This window comes from Thermobia domestica, chromosome 12, assembly GCF_964235325.1.
Source record: "Thermobia domestica chromosome 12, izTheDome1.hap1.1, whole genome shotgun sequence".
Classification (NCBI taxonomy): Eukaryota; Metazoa; Arthropoda; class Insecta; order Zygentoma; family Lepismatidae; genus Thermobia; species Thermobia domestica.
Window position 1 is genome coordinate 53909984 of NC_137465.1, and position 14790 is coordinate 53924773.

The window sequence follows — 14790 nt, forward strand, 5'->3', positions numbered from 1 at the left end:
AACCACATTCTTCCTGTCCAACTCCAACACTGACTGTGTCTGAGCTTCTGAATCCCTCATCCTCACAATTCTATCAACACTGCAATTAACCACTACAACAGGCAGGGTTAATAATATCAGTGCTGACCTTTCTACTGCAGTTACACCACAACTGCACGACCACAGTCGCAATTGGGCAAAGACATAATTCGCACGACATTCATGTGGCAGACATAATTCGCACTTAGTCACGAAATTATCATGTGTGTTGTTTTTTGATAACTCAGACAATACTATGAACCACTAAATCATATTTGTTGTGCAAAGAGACATACCACAGTAGGTTATTTTCCCACATGCTGAAAATTTTTTCTCCAGGACCTTTTGCAATATATCCGCATAAATATGGCCGAAATTGACAACATTGAGTTATAATAACAGCTATTCACAGGAAGGGGTAACATACCACAATTGAAATATATACCGATGTTCTGAGGAAGGTCCAAGGTTGTCAGTCACAAAATAAAGATTAGTGGTTATTTCCCCTTCTGCTCCACAAAGATGACCAAACTTGGGTTACTTTTGCGTAAATGGCCTTTACTTTTGATCCGCCATTGTGATGGCAAGTTTGGTGATATTGGTTTCTAGCTTTGTGTTTGTGTGTGTGTGTGTGTGTGTGTGTGTGTTCCCTTGTATTACTGTGTGTATTGTGACAAAGTTTTATGTTCCTCACATTCAAAAAAACTGTAACTACAAATATTTTAATATATGCATGTTTGGAACATTTTTCACGTGTTCAGTGCCCTCTATCTTGGAAACGGTAAACCATCAACACCTACCACTTTTCATTTGAATGCCTCTCTTGATACCCCATAACATACCAAAACCGCGAGCCAAATCGAAGACGGTGCAACTACACGACGGTGCTGATTTCGCTTGGAATGCACCATATTCATTTTAATCAATAGTAGGCCTATAATACCTAGGTAATACATACTAATGGAAACGTGAAGTTCAACTAGTATCGAAAAGTCTGCGCTTCCCCCTTCCTCCAGGAAAACCTGAAATGACGCTACTGGAAATATTTACTTCTTTCGTTTCATTTATACCGCTGGGTAAAAACTGACAAACTAAAGTATAGATACTGTACGCTTTTTAAAATAATTCTGCAGCATGCTTCCTTCTCTTCCAGTAACTAAATAATCCATTTGTAGATAATATTGTAGCGGATTGGGGTTCAGTTTTACATCCTAAAGTTATACCGTGTATGCTAAAAGAGACGGTGATGATCAAAATGAATGAAACAGTGGAATGATAAAGATGGGAGGAAAAGAAAAACCGATAAAAACCACGCACATGGTGTTTGTAGTGGATTGGCGCAGGGCCGGATTTAGATTTGATGAGACCCTAAGCTATTGAACATAATGGTGCCCATTATATGTTCAACTATCCTTTGGTAATGACAAATTGTCTGCAGGTGCATACTACATGTTGCAATGCAACCATTCCATGAAGAACGTATGTGCAGAAATGAGCAAGTTAGTGATATTGTTGGGAGCAAGTAAGCAGAACAGTCCCCATTACTTACACCATAGGAGCCTTCACAATACAAAATACTGTTGATGTATGTAAGTTTTATAGTTTGCTTTGTTTTATCCTATAGTTCGTAAACGTACATCCACCTTTTTCTGTAAATTTTTGGTGCCTCCAAGAGAGTGGGGCCCTAAGTTATAGCTTGTTTAGCTTCTACGTAAATCCGGCACTGAATTGGCGATATTATCGGTACCCTGTAGGGCAATTTCATCACTTGCAAAATATTAGTTTTATGTATTTGAAACTAATTACTTTTTAATTTAAGGAGAAAACATTTTTATCACAGATATCAGTAATACCAAGCTTCTTTATGCATCTATTGTATTTACCAGATCGATGTTCAGGATTTTAGCATGATCGTTCAAAGCTCAGGGTGGCGAAATTCCGCACAGATGCCTTATATGAAAAAATTGCTTCTGCCCAGTTTTTTTCTTTTCGATGCTGATATTTGTAGTAGGGATGGGCAAAACCAGTTTTTATAAAAACTGCAAACCAGTTTCTAGAAAAACTGAAACCCGAAAACCGGTTTCGGTTTTCTCCAAAACTGTTTCACCGAAACCGGTTTCGGTTTTCTCCAAACACCGGTTCGGTTTTTCACCGAGACCGGTTCCGGTTTTCACCGAAATTGCTTTCAGTTTTCTTGAAAACTAACGTATGCCGATTTGAAGATCTAAAACACATGTAAGTTCTCATAGGAAGAAACCAATCACGGTTTCGCCAAAAAGTGCACTGGATTTAGTAAAAACTAAAAACCCAAAACTGTTTTGGAAAACTATAAAATTATTTCTGTGCAAACGGAATCTGTTTCCGGAAAACAAGAAACAATATTCTGGGCAGAAATAGAACCAGTTTTGGAAACACTGAAACCAGTTTCGTTTCGGTAAAAAGCTGAACCCTGTTTTTTGAGAAAACCGAAACCAGTTTTGAAGAAAACCGAAACATTATTCGGTGAAAAACCGAACCGGGTTTGGAGAAAATCGATAACCAGTTTCGGCGAAAAACGTTCTTCATAATTTTCAAAAATCGATTTCGGTTTTCCTGAAGACCGGAAACCGAAAAACCGGGTTTTGTGCCCACCACTAATTTGTAGTTTGGGGTAACGTACGAACTATCAAAGCAGTTGTGCTACACTTCCTATATTCAGGTACAGTATAGTTAAGAGTCTAGAAAAGATACAGTTCCAACTCTTACATAAACTCACCTTTTAACGCTTTTTAAATCCTAGCAAAATCCATAACTACAACGCACGCTGATAATCATCATACTTGTTTCCACCGATTTCTTAACCCTTTATTGCGCAGCTTTGCAGATATGCAGTTTACTTTGAAATTGTATTGCAGCATGTAGTTTCTAGTTCGAACATAGATAAGCAGCTTTACGTGTCAGCTAAGATGTCCTTTCACTAATGAAGTTCTAAATTTCCCGTTAGATGTCAAAGTAAGCCAGTGTTGGAGTCTTTGTCTTACTTGCTGCATGCAGTTTCGTTTTCTTGTCATCTTTGGTTTTTTTTTTTTTTTTTTTTTTTTTTTTGCTCGTTTAGTTGGACATGTTTTGAACTGTTGAATCTTCCTGTGTTAGACAGAATTGTAATGAGTGTAAAAGTGCAAGTGCGCTGACAATTCGTCGCTTTTTATTGGTTTTATCTGATTTTAGTGAATCACTCTGGCCATAGAGACGGCATAACCGTCTGCGGCCCGCCCATCGCCAGATGGGAATGAAAGACAAAGGAAAAAAAACTTTGCAGATGTCAACGCGCACCTTTGCATAAAACACACAAAAAATGTCCCATATACCTCATAATATTTGCATCAATGTTTTTTTTTTTAATCCTGTGTTTCCAACACCAAAACAACTCCAAATTTTTTTTAAAAAAATCAGTCTGATTGGAAAAATTGCGCATTAAAAGGTTAGTCACATCGACCAAACTCCTACCGTAATTAACTTCAACTTATGATAAAGCTAATTAATCTAATAAATAATCTTCAGGAGACTTGAAAAATATTATCATTACTTAAGCTTTAAAATTTTAATATATTACAGATACTATTCTCCTAGATTTATTTGAAAGTGAAAGTTAACTACATACGATAATAAACTTAACACAGTAATTTATGGATTTTAGCAAAGCTTTTCTAACACACACAGCTTAAGAATGCAAGGTGGCAGCCAGCAGAAATAACTTAACTGAAGAAATGTGGCAAAGGAAAAGCTGTAAAATAAGCAGAAAACTATTTTCATGAGGTAGCTTTTGTGTTGTTTCTTTTAAAAAAAGAAAAACGAAAAAGTTTATATTACTAGTACAGTCAAGGAAAGGTTATATGTTAAGCAAGCGAAGGAACAGCGTAGTTAAAAGATTAACAACGTCTCGGTTCACAAAGTGTTTCAGTTATTCTCTTTTTACTTGTTTCTTCGTTTTCTTCTTTGTCTTTGCTTCGTCTTTTCCTATTCTTTTTTCTTTTTCTTTTTTTTGGGGGCTCTGTACGTACTTTGTGTGTGCTAAAGAGCACAGAGCATTTGCCGAGTGAAATAGATAGCTTGCAGTGAGTTTAATGATCTTCGCTGCGAAGAAACGTGCATTGCAAGTAGAGGCCGCTAATTCTACAAGAAGAGAGAGAGAGAGAGAGAGAGAGAGAGAGTGTACTGGAACAGGGTCTTTCCCTTCACCCCGCCATTGCTGTACCTTCTACATGAAGAATGTCTTTAATAAGGCCTAGCACTTGTGCTAGCATGGACTAATTGAAATGTAACGGGAATGAGTGCAAAATTCTAGGATTAAAATACAATGTTAGCGAATAATTTATTGCCGTGACGTGGAGCTAGAAGTTAAAATTCGCCTATATTTCTCTCTCTCTTGCCTTGTCTGTCTTTCTTTTGCTCTTTCTGGGGCATGTATGTATTCGTGTATTCTTCGCTTTGAATCAGCGAAACCTTTCCGTATAGTTTCACAAACATTGGAGAAACTTGTACAGAATTTATTCTTATTACCTTGTTTAACCTTTCTGGAATAATTTACACCAAAGTAAACTTAATTCCGAAAAAAGTTTTAACTATCAACTGGTAATCGTTGACCCGTTTCTTAAAGTTCTCATATTCAAGCCCCGTACAAATACTTATGATCCTGTTCTACTATAAAAGATAGTTTTGTCTTTCATTCACAAAATTCCAGTACTGAATAAAGATATTAAATTACAAATGAATGGACCGCTTCGATGCCAAGTTTAAAAACTGGTTTGGTTGACTAATTTCTTCGTTCACTTCTATTCGTGGATACCTTTCAAAAAGTATTTTTGTGAACAGGTCAGTCCATTTGAAATCATAAAATTTCAAAGTAAAAGGTTGCTGACAAAATTTATGATTTATTTTATTTTGTACACAAAAATATAATATATTTAGAGACTTGAAAACAAATATTCGTTCACTTTTTAGATGATCGCTTCTTCTGATTGGCCATTATATATAAGCACATGAGCATATTTTGCACTTTAAAAAGGTTTGCGATAAACATTGCGGTTCCATTATTTTCAAAGAGCTCCCTCGTGGCTAAGCAGTTAGCGTGTGTGTATTTGGCGTGTGAGACCCATGTTCGATTTCCGGCGGAACTCATGTGGTTCGGATTCCACATTAAGTTGTAGGGTCATATAGCCTCGCTGCTGCAAGGGACGCTCAACTCAAGTCAACACAACTCCGTTATTTTGAACCTATGAACTTCAAACAAAACCGAAAGAGAATAAAATGCACCAAATTTTATGTCCAAAGTACATTTAAATTTTTTCGACTACAAATATGTTTAAAGAATATTGAAAGTTGAAATTTGAAATTTGAAAAAAACGCAAATTGTCATTTTTGAAATTAAAAGTGAAAAAAGAGAAGGAACAAGACACGCTATTATTTTCTTCTAGATATAGGCTTTGTGGATTATCTCCTAGAACAGTCTGCGAGTCTCATATGCTTTTCTTTCTTTCTTCTGTCTTTGTTTTGGTTTTGTTTTCGAAAATCGGCTATGGTTAACGTGAAATACCTCAAAATGGACACACTTGAAAATTCAAATTTTTACAAAACAACCTTTATTTGCATAGTAACAAATGGTTAATTTTTTTTTATCACCGAGACTTGAATATTTTTTGAGTTGTCGGTAGCTTTCACTTGGATCAACTAAAGTACAACTAAACTTAATGGTTCATTCTACAACTAAACTATATATGTTAGATGTGTATGTCAGTACATCGTTGTTTTATTGCAATAATATTTTAATGGGAGAAACTGATTGTTCATCATGTTTTGACGGAAATAATTATTAAAAACTAAACGCTGTTTAGTCTTATGTAGTTCATGATTATTTAGTTCATAAAATAATCGAGACCATTTATCAATAGGAAGTCCTATTTAAGTAAAATACAAAAGAATACAATCAAAAACACGTTCTTGAAAGTCGACACCCCCAAACAGTCCTCAATCGGCTGTCTTTGTATTGAAACTAAGACATCTTTTGTCCCCAAAGAATTTCAATAGACAGGGGATTAGAATAGAACTGTTAAAATATTGTTAACCCTTGTTGAGAATGATCGGACATTTGCTCGGGAGAGGGGGGAAACTTCATAGTTCTGGGGTTGAAATTCCTCCCCTGGGCCTTCCTAAAACGATCATTGTTAATAACTCTTTCTTAACAAATATATAACAACATTCTTAATATATTTTCCGGCCGAACTTCCACATCTTACTAAATTTAGTTTCAACATTATCCACCTTTACATTTTTTAACGCGTTGACTGCCGACACGTATAAGGGTGAATTGCATGAGTTAACTTGGAAACCAACCTGAGCAAACTGATTTACAGGATGGTGGAAATTATATCACCATGCGAAATTACGGAAAAGGTGTCCCACCGATGATATGTGAAACAGACGTGAAAGTCGACTGACCCAGCGGTGGGCCACGCAGCCTCTCGAACAAAACGATGGTGACCTACAAGTGGGTCACGCGAAAGTCAACATTATAAATTTTCTAACTATTTTTTCTCCCTCTTCAACCAGGGCCATCATTTGTTGAGGGCAAAGAACAATTGTTCCCCCTCTTGAAGTTGAGAAACACATACATTTTAATAAATTGTACACTAATATACTAATAAAAATGTGAAATATTTATGTCACTGGACAATCTCCTATGGCAAAATCTGAAATGACGCACGCTATTGTCTTCAATTCTTCTAATTGTTGCTTCATATCCCAATGATTTCTTATTAGAGAGGCTAAAATCGAATCCCATATTATCAGGTTGCAAAACTTAGAATCCTGTCTATAGTTGACGGCTCCTCCAGACTCCCAATTATGGTTCCTCCAATTAGTTCCTGCTTCCTTGGTCTCATCTCTAACAGATTTATTCTTGGCCTTATTTAACCACTAGAAAAATGAAAACTTCTTAATTTTTACTTTTTGTACAGGTTGTAATTGCTCAGTCATCTGGAATTATACAGTGTATGTATGTGTGGAATATCACCAGTGGTAGAACTTACCAGGGAACTGCTTGAAAGCACGCCTGCCACTGGAAGATTAATTTCATTTAATTGGTTTAGTAGTTATTCTTTATGCTGTTTACCTAGTAGAATGTTCTACATCTGAGCACCATCCTCCTCTTTGGAAAAATAAATATCTTTATTCTGCAAGATGATATTCAATTGAATTAGAATAGTAAACTCGGATCCTTGATCGTGACTCAAGAGATTAACTGGCTTTCAGCTCTTATAACCAGAGTTTGCTTCTTTTTACTAGGACCCATCTGATTCTGAGCTGCTTAATGGGGCGTTTACACTTAGTCGATTTAGACGCACGACTAAATCGACTCGCTGCATTTGCCACTAAATCGAAGCAACTAGGCCGAATCAGATTGATGGATGTGTTCAATTATTTCAACCACAGAAAATAGAACGTCTTTTAATTCAGTTATCAGTCGATTAGTCGCCTTCGATCAACAAGCGATTAAGTTGAAGTCCCGTTTACACGGTCGATTAAGTTGAAGTCCCGTTTACACGGTCGATTAAGTTGAAAGTGACGTCAATTCAACTGAATCGAACGCAAATCGACTAAGTGTAAACGCCTCATAATTGGGATGGGCCAAAGCGAAGTGATTCATGCCTCCACAGGAAAAACAGAATGTACTCCAGGCTAGACAGATGGCTTTTGCATGCATAAGCTTACTTTATGGAAGGGCATTATAATGGAAGGGCATTCTCACAGGTTTCTGGTTGCCAGATGCATTTGAATTTGAAGAAGATGTAGAGCGAGTTAAAAGTGTATTCCGACGTGTAGTCCTCATATGTTCATCTGTGCTGCAGGAAGTTGAATTATAATCCATATGTGTGTGTTCCGGTACTTTCTATTGATACTACCAAATCTATTACCTCTTGAATCGAAGATACATAGACATAACTTTCTCCTGATAAATTCACTCGCTACTCCAAGCACAAACTGGTCCTTTAAATTCACATGTAATCAACAAGTGTAATTATAGAACGTTTCTGTTTCTTCAGATTCAAAACAAAACTCATTATTTTTTTATATTTCTTTTGTTTCATAAGATGAAATTGGTATCTTTATGAAATTTCATTTACCATGATAGTATAATGTTGTTTCATCAAGGTCTTCAGCTTATCATTAGTTTTGTCTGACGGTGTCTTCGGTCAATAAATATCTCTTAGTTTCTCATATGTCTCTCCATCTATAACTTTGATTTCCTCAACGATTGCAGCTGCAATACGTAAGTGCTCGAATCTTTCGAGATATGATTGAATCTGTCCTTTCTCGGCATTTAATGGCTGAAATACTGATAAAGAATATTTTTTCCGAGTAGGCTAAATTACCAATCTAAGAAAAAGTGATGTTACTCTTATTTCGTGAACTATACTTGGAAACTAAGTTCCCTAGTGAATCTAGGCTTAAAAGCTATAAGGATGCGCAGAATAGGTGTTCTAACTTCAATACTTTATTTTCAATCCTACTCTATTACAGCCTAAACCCAATAGTGGAGTGGATTAGAGGAAAAATTCATAAGAATCATGCATATTGTGATAAGAACATAGAAATTTGCACAAAGTCTACTAATATAGTAACAATTAAATTCTGACGTAGACCCCAAAACTCCGACGCCAATTTCCTGGAATTCCGGGCACTGGAACATCTGGAGCAGTGGAGAACGGTATGTTATCGCTGGAATAGCCATTACGTGAAAACGGCTTGACCTACAAAGCCAAGGTAAGACTCAAATGCAAGAGACATAACAAGCCTTTAATTTAAATTCTATATTGTCTTAATGGAACATTATGCAGGGCCGCACGAGAGGCCCAAATTCATTAAAAAACAAAAAAAAACCTATGACGTTTGTTTATGGTTTTATCCATCTGGAAGCTTTAGTTTAACAGATATCGCAATTACACTCTTGTAAATCGTTTAGCAAAACATTAAGCTTTACGTTGATATCCTTTTAGTGTATATGAGATCAATAGTCTCGGAGCTATGTGCATTTAAAGTTATGCGCTATCATCAAGAAAGCCTTTTAATATTACATATGTGTGAAAGAAGCTTGAAGGAGGAACTTTAAATAACCAGCCGGTCTTTCTGCTGTTCATTGTAATGTATGTTTATATTCAGGTAATGTTGATAAAGTTTTTGTTTAACAGAAACAGAGTTGAGAGAAGATGTATATATCGCAAGAATCTTCGTTGTTTAAGCTACCAGAATATATAAAAATTCCTACTCATCTACTGAATAACTTTCTCGTAATCTGTATGAGAAGGTCTAAAAATGTGGTTTATTTACATTGTTAATGGCGTGATCCTTACAAACGATTACATGTCCAACGTTAGGTTGAATTAGATTTTAGAAAGTGGATGTTAAGCAACTAGGGATACAGCAGCGTTTATGATGTGAGATACTGAATAAAAGAAAACTTAGCTGTTGAATTTTTTGGATTACTTTCATTTTTGAATAGATTTTTTTCTGAAAATAAAAAGGTGAATCCCGACATCTGCGGAATGCATTCGACTATTTACTTCCAGAGTTCTATTTTGTGGATATATATCTGGTTAGGTTTGGTTATAACATATATATAATCTTTTTTCTTGGAATGAAAATTATTCTGAGGTTATTTTGTATCAAATTACTGCTATACTTTTTTGGTAAAATATCTGACTGTAGATTTTTTGAGATTATAAAATTTAAAAACAGATTGGACAAAATATCACAGAAAACAAACGGTAATGTGAAATTTTTATTTCTATGTAAATGTGTATATAATGGTTGAATATATAACAGTTAGAACTGATAATGCTACAATATATATATATATATATATATTTGCAGGTATGATATTTTTTGAGGTATTTATAAGAGAGAAACAACTACTGAACAAACAGTAACAGTTACAAAAAATGTTTAAAAGGAGAAAATGTGAGATTCTGAAGATCCCAGCCGATTTCAGCCATTCTAATTCTGAAGCCATAGACTGGAACATGTGTAGTTTATGTCAGAACGATAAAGCTGAATCGTTGGTCTGTCCTACTAACAGCTCGCGCATGAACAAGGGAGCAGGCTATAAATCTTTGTGCAATGATCTTCTAGATTTTAAAGAAAAGATTGGACTTCCATTAAGCATTCAACTTAATCTTCTCGACGATAGAAATGAAATAGAGGAGACGATGAGTAGAAAACATGCGAAATTTCACAAAACTTGCCGAAATAAGTTTGACAAAAGTAAGCTAGCGCAGGCTGTTGCTGCCAAACGAAAGCAAGAAGATAAAAACTCTCATGCGGGACCATCTACTCGATCATCATTCCGAGTTAGTGAAGTCAAATTGCTTGCTTCTTTTGTGATGAAGCTGGTGATGAAACATTAGTAAACATGCGCACGTTGGAACTAAGCAATCGTGTACGCGAAGAAGCTGTGATCCTAAATGACACTAAATTATTAGCAAAACTGAGTACTGGAGATATGATCGCAACAGAAGGCAAATATCATCATAAGTGTCTTGTGCAGTTCCACAACCGTGCACGTAAGGTCAAGAAACAACCTGCATTTGTGGATGGGGACAACAATGCAATAATCTATGGAGCTGTTTTAACCGAAGCTATAACTTATATTAAAGATATCCTGTCTCGTGGTGAATCTTCACTAGTTTTCAAACTTTCAGAACTTTCTCGCCTTGTTGCTCATCGAATGTCAGAATTTGGAGTAAATGATGCCGAGAAAATGATGCACAGCTCACGGCTGAAAGAAACAATATTAACACATATACCTGAGATGACAGCACAAAAGCGAGGCTGTGATGTGTTACTAGTGTGTGAAGATGATGTAGGAGAGGCAATCTACAGTGCATGCGTGCAGAATTCAGAAGAAGACGGAATGTATTTGGCTAAGGCTGCCTCCATCATACGCAATGAGGTTTTTCAATCCTTTCCACAATTTAATGGGTATTTCCCAGCAGGATGTCAAGAGCAGTCCGTTCCTTCTGCATTGGTAACGCTAATGCAAATGATTCTCGAAGGTACAAACTTTGCTATTGAGGAAAGTGTTGATATTTCTAGTGCAGCGTTGTCAATATCAAAGTTAATTCGCTTCAATTGCGGGAAGAGAAAAGGAAAGCAAGATCAAGTAAACGTACGCCACACACAGTTTAATGAAACACCGTTGCCATTGTACATTGGATTAATGATCGATGCCAAGACAAGAAACAATGTTATCATAGATAGACTCCACAAACTGGGAATAAGTGTTTCGTACGATCGGGTTCGAGAAATTTCGGCTTCTATGACGAATGCGTTATGCAAGCAGTACGAAGAAGAAAAAAGAATATACCCTTCTTTTCTGAAACCTAACACTTTCACATGTTCAGCCATTGACAACATCGATCACAATCCATCAACAATAACATCGCATCAGTCTTTTCATGGAACAGCAATATCAATAATTCAATCATCATATCCAAAAAGTGACTCTGGGGTTAGCATTAAGACATTTTCGAAAAGTGCGAAAGTGCGTTACCAGCGTGGTGTACAAATGTCCCTTAGATGACTCCACTGAAATCTAATGTGCCCGTTTCGACCATAAATCCTGATGAACTGCCTGAGCAAAGTAAGCTGTTGTCAAGCAAGTGGCTGGAACACATCCAAGGAGTTGCAACAAAAAGTCCTAGAAATACGCCAAATATGACATGGATAGCTTCTTATACTTGTGAGTATCGTGGTAAGGTTCCATCTAAAAGTCGGTGTGTTTTACTTCCGTTACTTCCAGATTCCATAAATTCGCCTGCAATGATTCGGCATTGCTTTGACATAATGAAGAGAACTTTATCTTCATTGAATTCATCTCAAGTACCTGTCCTTGTGTAATCAGCCTGTTTATGCGATGGCAAAACAAGTACAATGGATGTTGCCCAATTTGTATGGAAAAGACAATTATAGTTATGATGGGTCCTTTGCATATCGAGATGGCGTCTCTGGAAATGTTGGGCACGTGGTTAACTGAAAGTGGATGGACGGATCTTTTGGTTGAGGCAGGCGTAACAACTTCTGGAAAAAACGATCAATGTCTGCATGGTTCTCACGTTAAGCGAGCTATATATGCTCACGAGGTAACATCAGCAGCATTGTACATTATACTAAGGAAAGCGTACGTAGAGTATGTGGCTTTTGGTTCTGACAAACATCTATCATTTTGAAGAATGGATTGATATTCTACAAAGTGAATCGGTTCGGTTTAAATACTGGTACACAGTATTACAGTTGGAATTGCTGCTCTTAATTTTCTTACACAGTGTGCGAATTGCAGATTTTGAACAGTATGTAAGCTCACTATCTCAAATGTGCCCTTGGATGTTCGCTTTTGACCATACTCACTACGCGAGATGGATGTCAGTGTTTGTTAAATCTTTTTCAGGAACTTAGGGTTAGACATCCTGCCATTTATTAGGAATTTGTGCATGGAGCTTTTGTAGGTTCCAAAACAAGTCGACCACATTCTTGTATGGGACATGAAAAATGCACGAACAGTTCAACAAGACGGTGAAGACTGAAGGTGGTGCAATTGTAATTCTCGACAACTCAAGTGCGTTGTTAAAATGGATGGTGCCCGGACCTGTAATTGCAAACTTGTATCGGGTTTTAGGAAGAGTGTGGATTGATCTCTGATAATGATCATCTCAGAATGCGCCACGAAGAATCATCTGGTGGTAATATGCGATTTACAAATGATGTCACAGAACTGGTACGTGTAAGGTATTGAAGTTTTCAGTGTTGCGACTAATTCTATAATGCCCGATGATTCAGTTAAGTCGGTATACATTGCTCAAACTGTTGGAAGAGATCAGTATAACAGTTTTAAACAGGAACGGTTGCAGCTGTGCAGTAAATCACTTTTTGAACCAATTAAACGAAATAACCTTGCTCTTTGTCGCAAGACAAAGAAAAACCTTAATCCTAAACATCGTAAGCTATCCATATTAAAAAATGACTGTGCTCTCTTCAGTCGACTCTTCATAGCATGCCAATGTCAACAGGGAGATCTATCAGACTTTTTTGCTCATGAAAATCTGGGATATCCTCCGTCAATTTCTGAAGATGGATTCAAACGCAAACTCGGATGTAGTTACATGTTTAGAAAAATACGGTGATACCCAATTTACCCCTCCACCTGCTACATGTATGATATTGGACGGCTCTGCTATCATCCATATGTTAAATCCGTCACCATCACAAACATTCCATGATTATTTGCAGATGAAAGTACATCCTTATATTTCATCCATTCTATCATGGAAGAGCAGAGTAGATCTGGTGTTTGATCGTTACTTGAAAGATAGCTTGAAAAGTGAAGAGAGACAGAAACGAGGGTCAGCATCACGAGTTCGTGTTACAAACTCTACTCCGGTCCCGAAAAATTGGAATCTGTTTCTGCAGAATGAAGAGAACAAAACAAGTCTTTTTCACTTAATTGTACAATCTATGAACGAGTCTAAAATACCCAATGAGGAAACTGTTATTTGCACTAAAGGTATTGAAGTACATATGGAGTACATTTGACGTAAATATACACGGTCCACTAGCACCGTGCACACAGGAAGAGGCCGATATGAGGTTGCTTCTGCATGCCAAACATGCCAGTAAAACAGGCCATAAATTCATTATCATCAAAACGGTAGATTGAGATGTAGTTGTCCTGGCTTTGCATGCTTTCCCCAAACTACTACTGTCCCATCTGTGGGTTGAGTATGGTGTTGGTAAGCAGAAACGCTTTCTTTCTATTCACCAGTACGCGGAGAAACTAGGGACAGAAATCTGTGACGACATCCTGTTTTGGCACGCATTCACCGGATGCGATACTGTATCTGCTTTGGCAGGTCGGGGAAAGAAAACAGTTTGGGAAGGGTGGCGGACAAATCTAGAAATTACTGCTCCATTTGTAGAACTTTCACATGCACCTTTAAAATTAGACGATACTACATTCATGAAATTACAAGGTTTCACCGTGTACCTATATGATCGAACCAGGGACCTGCAAAATGTAAACGACTGTCGTCGAATGCTTGTAACTAAAAAATGTCGTCAGTTGGAAAGCGTACCTCCCACTGAGGCTGCACTTCTTCAACATGTGAAAAGAGCTATTTTGCAAGGAGGATATATTTGGTCACAATGGTCTGCGTTACAAAATAATTTGACAGATACTGAACAGTGGGGCTGGAAAAGAAGTGATTCAGGGTATACACCTTTATTGTTTGTACTACCAGAACTTTCCAAGCACTGTCAAGAACTTGTTCGTTGCGAATACAAATCTCTGTGCACTAATATGTGTAAATGTGCTGGCCTATTCCTTCCATGCACAGCCTTGTGTGCCTGTGATGGTATGTGTAGATGACTATAAACCGATGCAATTACTACAGTAAGAAACTGTGGTATACTTAATTTAAATTTTGACTTTATTGCTATTTTATGTAACATTTTCTTCATGAAGTGACCAAATAAAAAGCAGAAAGAAAAAGTACGCCATAGGGTTTTTAAATGAACTTTGGGCCCCTCGTGCGGCCCTGGATGATGTTCAATTAAGACAATATAGAATTTAAATTAAAGGCTTGTTATTTATCTTGCATTTGAATCTTACTTTGGCTCTGTAGGTCAAGCCGTTTCCACGTAATGGCTATTCCAGCGATAACATACCGTTCTCCAGTGCTCCACATG